This window comes from Chlorocebus sabaeus, chromosome 10 (genome assembly GCF_047675955.1).
Source record: "Chlorocebus sabaeus isolate Y175 chromosome 10, mChlSab1.0.hap1, whole genome shotgun sequence".
Taxonomy (NCBI): domain Eukaryota; kingdom Metazoa; phylum Chordata; class Mammalia; order Primates; family Cercopithecidae; genus Chlorocebus; species Chlorocebus sabaeus.
In genome coordinates, this window is record NC_132913.1 from 20,647,413 (window position 1) to 20,652,898 (window position 5,486).

General features: G+C 39.2%; 1 non-coding gene across 1 annotated transcript; it reads left to right on the top strand.

Moving 5' to 3' along the window:
• The first annotated feature begins 3,693 nt into the window (after positions 1-3,693).
• Positions 3,694-3,797, top strand: LOC119620602 (small nucleolar RNA U13). Its single transcript, XR_005237092.1, has one exon. It is a non-coding gene; the product is annotated as a small nucleolar RNA U13 (small nucleolar RNA).
• Positions 3,798-5,486: the final 1,689 nt, after the last annotated feature.

The window sequence follows — 5,486 nt, forward strand, 5'->3', positions numbered from 1 at the left end:
GATCACTTGAGGTCAGGGGCTCCAGACCAGCCTGGCCAACATGGTGAAACCCCATCTCTACTAAAAATACAAAAATTAGCTGGGTGTGGTGGCACACGCCTGTAATCCTAGCTACTTGGGAGACTGAGGCAGGAGAATTGCTTGAACCTGGGAGGCAGAGGTTGCAGTGAGCAGATTGCGCCACTGCACTCCAGTCTGGGCCAAGAGTCACAGACGCTTGGAGAAATGTGAAGGAACAGGATTTCCTGTAACTCTGAATGGATGGCTGCCAATTTCATTAACTAAGGTGTTTTATGACTCAGAAAGGCAATGTGAGCAGGGAGGTTCCCAACTTTATGGCATAGAGCCAAAGATGACCATCCCTTAAAGCCCTAGCTCCCAAATATGGTTGACTATTAGCTTCATCTGGAGAGATTTTATAAAAACACAGATTCTTGCAATTCCACAGAAAAAGAAGCAAAATATTTGAAATCATTCTTTAGAGGAGAGGAATACATGTGGCTAAAAATCACATATAAAATAGTTTTATTTATTTTTTATTTTTATTTTTTGTTTTTGAGATAGGGTCTCACTCTGTCATCTAGGCCAGAGTGCAGTGGCACAGTCTTGGTTCACTGCAACCTCTGCCTCCTGGGCTCAAGCCATCTTCCCACCTCAGCCTCCTGTGTAGCTGGGACTATAGGCACAAGCCACCATGCCCGGCTAATTTTTGTATTCTTTGTAGAGACAGGATTTCACCAAGTTGCTCAGGCTGGTCTTGAATTCCTAAGGTCAAGTGATCCACCCACCTCGGCCTCCCAAGGTGCTGGGATTACAGATGTGAGCCACTGCACTTGGCCTAAAATTGTTTAATTTGACAAGGAACCAGAGAAATGCAAATCAAACCATTTTTGCTCATATTGCCAAATGTATAAAAGATTAATAGTTTTAAATGCTGTAGGGAAATATGTACTCTTATATATTATTAGTAAGTATGTACATTAATGAAGTCCATTTTAGACATTGCAATCTTCTCCTATTACATTGCAAAATGCACATACTCTTCAACCCAGCATTTCCATTTCTCAGTATTTACCCTACAATAATTCCTACTTGACCATATTTTTAAATGTTTATTATGAAAATTTCAAATGTACTAAGTAAACAGTATAGTAAAATGAACCCCCATAAACTTCTCACCCATCTAAGACTGTCATTGACAGTAAGTTATCAGTCAATAGTAAATGGTCTGTGTGTCAAAACTTAGAAGACAGTTAAACAAAAGGTGGTATATCCATGCATTGGAGTTTGGAATGCTGTGCAACAGCATAAGAAAGGAGGAAAGAGCTTATATCGCGTCTTAAATGGGCTCCAAGTCATATACTTAAGTAAAAAAAGTGAATTGGTAAATAATGCATATCATATGATACTGGTATGATGAAGGAATTCAGAGAACATCCTCAGGGATCAGCCCTACCACCTACTAGGTGAGTGATTTGGGCAAGTCGTCTATGTTCTTTCTGCCTCAGTTTCCTCATCTATAAAATAGGGTTGTATGACAATAGTGTATATCTTATAGGGTTATTATGAGAATTAAATGAATTAATAGGAGTAAAGTACTTAGAGGAGTGTACATATCAAGTGACAGACATCCTTATTTGTGCAAAATACTGATAAAAGAAAAGGTAAAAACTATTTCTCTATATGCAAATGTGTATGTAACAGCATAGGAAAGCATCTGAAAAGATTCATACTTAACTAGTATCAATCATTATATCTTCGGAGCATGTGCATTGGAAAGACAGTCAAGGAAGGCATTCATTTTATGCATCTCATTTGAACTTTTTACAATGAGAAGACATTCCTATGACATTTCTATTACTTGTCTCATACTTAGACAATTTAAATTAAAATACAGATTCCCAGGCTGTATCTTTGGTGATAAATAGTGGTAAGTATCTCCAAACAACAGACACAAACGGAAGATGCAAGATCAACTGCAGCAACATAGCAGAAGTGGTAGAGATGGAAATCTTTTTTTTTTCTGAGACAGAGTCTTGCTCTGTCGCCCAGACTGGAGTGCAGTGGTGCTATCTCGGCTCACTGCAACCTCCATCTCCCAGGTTCATGCCATTCTCCTGCCTCAGCCTCCCAAGTAGCTGGGACTACAGGCGCCCACCACCATGCCCAGCTAAGTTTTTTGTATTTTTGTAGTAGAGACAGGGTTCATCGTGTTAGGATGGTCTCAATCTACTGACCTCGTGATCCGCCTGCCTCGGCCTCCCAAAGTGCTGGGATTACAGGCGTGAGCCACTGCGCCCGGCTGAGATGGAAATCTTTAAACGTTAGTAATTAGACTGAAGTGGATGTTTAAAAAAATCTGAGGAGCAGACCAGCAAGCATTTGGTGATGTTATTGCTGTGAAAGTAGTTACTGGGACTCAGAGCAATGTGACACAAAAGAAAGGCAGTGCTACGGTTTGAATGTTCCTTCCAAAACTCATGTTAAAACTTAATCTCCGATGTGGCAATGTAAGAGGTGGGGCCTTTAAGAGGTGATTGGATCATGAGTTCTCTGGCTTCATGAATGGATTAATCCACTTACAGATTAATCAATTAATAGGTTAATGGATTAATGGGTTATTGTGGGAGTGGAACTGGTGGCTTTGAGGAAGAAGAAGAGATCTAAGCTAGCACACTCAGCCCTCTCCTCATGTGATGCCTCCTTGACCTTGGGCTTCTCAGCTTCCATATAACTATAAGAAATTTCTTTCTTCATAAAATACCCAGTTTCCAGACATTTTGTTATAAGCAATAGGAAACAGATGAAGAGAGTCAGGATTAGGTCTAAAACTTTGCTTTTTTTTTTTTTTTTTTTTTTGAGACTGTTGCCCAGGCTGGAGTGCAATGGCATGATTTCGTTTCACTGCAACCTCTGCCTCCCAGGTTCAAGCAATTCTCATACCTCAGCTTACTGAGCAGCTGGGATTACAGGCGCGCACCACCACGCCTGGCTAATTTTTTTGGTATTTGTATTAAAGACGGGGTTTCACCGTGTTGGCCAGGCTGGTCTCAAACTCCTGACCTTAGGTGATCTGCCTGCCTCGGCCTCTCAAAGTGCTGGGATTATAGGCATGAGCCACTGCATTTGGCCTCATTTGTTAATCATCTGCAGCTAGAATAGTTCCCCATCCTGAATTAGGAAAGATTAGAGTTTAAATAAGAATATGTCTGTGTGAAATATAGTAATTAGTTGTATATAGATATATGCTCACATGTATATGCTTAGCAGAATATGCTTATTCTCTAAACTTTATGTAATTCTCATGATTCTTCAATTAATTATTTTGTTTCTCACATTCTCTGTTGAAGATCCATTAAAATATTTTTAAAACTAGAAACACATAAACTTGAGCAAACTAAATCAACCTGTTAGCAGTTATGTCTTATTCAAACCTGCCAGACAACAAATTACAAACTTAAGGACTGAAATTAGCTGCTCTTGACTTATTATTACCGTTTAGAAGAATTCAGTTACTCAATATTTGAAACTTCCTGAGGGCAGGCACCTTGTTTTTATATTTTTGTTTCCTAGTTTTTGGAACAGTGCCAGGCACATAGCAGCTGCCTTTAACAAATCTTTTCTGAGTGAAAAAATGACAGGTGAGTGAATGAAGATTGCATCATTTCTCTTGAAATTCTATGGAGATTCGTGATCCTTTTGTAGTTCACGAACATGATGACTGGGTGTTCACGCGCATGTGTGAGATGCGCCACCCTTGAACCTTGTTACAATGTCAGCATATTACCCGTCTGACCTAAAATCTCCAAAAAAATTAAATTGTTTGGAGATGCCTTGCCTAGGTGACTATACTGCTTTCTGGTTCAATCAATAGTGGACTACTTCTTTTAAAAAAAAACACACATAAGATATTATGTGTGTGTTCTGAAAAGTCCTTGAATTTTTTTCTGACGTTGATTTTACAAAGAGCTTTAAGAAGTTGGATAGCCATCAGGCATCCCTTTATAAACCATATATAGTTATTTATGTCTTATCCCTAGATTCTCAGACTGTGAGAACCCAACAGGCAGAGCTTCTTTGAATCCCTCCAGAGGATTGACCATAGTGCCAAGACAGCAGACACTAGATAGATATGACCAAATGAATGAAAAAATGCTGTCCGATAATTTTGACTTAGAGAATTTTTCTCCGAAGGGTTTCTTGTTCTCATACAAGTCTTCCTCTTCCAGCTGCACCTTCTATTGCACTGGTTCTCACAGCAGCATCACAGAGAATTCTTGATTCTCCCTGCATAAAGGCCATCCAGATAGATGAGGATGCTATAGTCAGTCTCATAGTTGTTGCTCCTTTCACAAACAATGTTTGCTCTATAACTAAGATCTAATTAAACTGTTATGCCCCTACATTCCTCCGAGGACTAAGCTGAGGGTGATTTTTCCAGGCTTCTAATCTCTTAAATTGCCTATGCATCAGACTATCTCCCTGTGGCCATTATTGATAACACCTCAAAATATAACTGAATTATGCCAGAAAGGAAATGCACTTGAATGGAAAAGCCCTTGCCTTTGGATGTGTAGCAAAATAGCTCTTAATACTGAAGAAACAGAATCTTTTCTGCCTTGTGAACCAGTGAAATCTAATAAAAGTATGTCTCCCCTGGGTATTTTACATCGTTAGCATCCTGGCTTCGCACTTTGGTTTAACAAATAACTTATTTTAAAAATTTCTCCTGGGAGAAGGCAAGGAGCCAAAAATATCTTGGAAGAATACTTTACCTAGCAACCTGATAGGCTGTGTCATGCAGCTTCTAAAATTTAACTTCATGCAATGAAGCTTTTGTGATTTTTTTTAGTTTCTGACTTTTTTATGTATTGACACTTCTTCATGGCTAAGCTGGAAGGAAAAACAATAATAACTCCTTACACATGAGTAGCACTTCGTGGTTTTCCTGGTACATTCATTATAAATGTGAGTATGATAATCGATCATCTGTTACATGCCAGGACATTGTGCTGACCATTTTACACATGAACATAGAACTTAATCTTGGCCAAAATCCTATGTAGAAATAGGTATTACAAGTCCCATTTTACTATTGGAGAAACAGGTTCAGAGGAGTTAAGTAATTTCCCCAAACTTATATAGTTAATAAATGACTGAACCCAGATCTATCTGATCTTAAAACCCAAGGACTTTCTTCACTTGAGGAGAATATTAACACATAAGTGAACAAGAAACTGTTTTCCTTTTATATGCACAAATCTCCCTATGTCTATATCCATCTTTTCCTTTCCTTCTTTCTCTTCTCAAAAAAGACCAGCCTCATCACATATGCTTCATTCCCTCTTGCTGCGTGGGCTCTGAATTCCTCCACTGCCCGGATGCACAAATCCAAGGGGTGTGACTCACAAGGAGTTCTCTGCGGGTGGCACTTCCTGAAGCAAGACTTCAGAACACAATGTGAGTAGTGTCCCTTGGAGCTATGT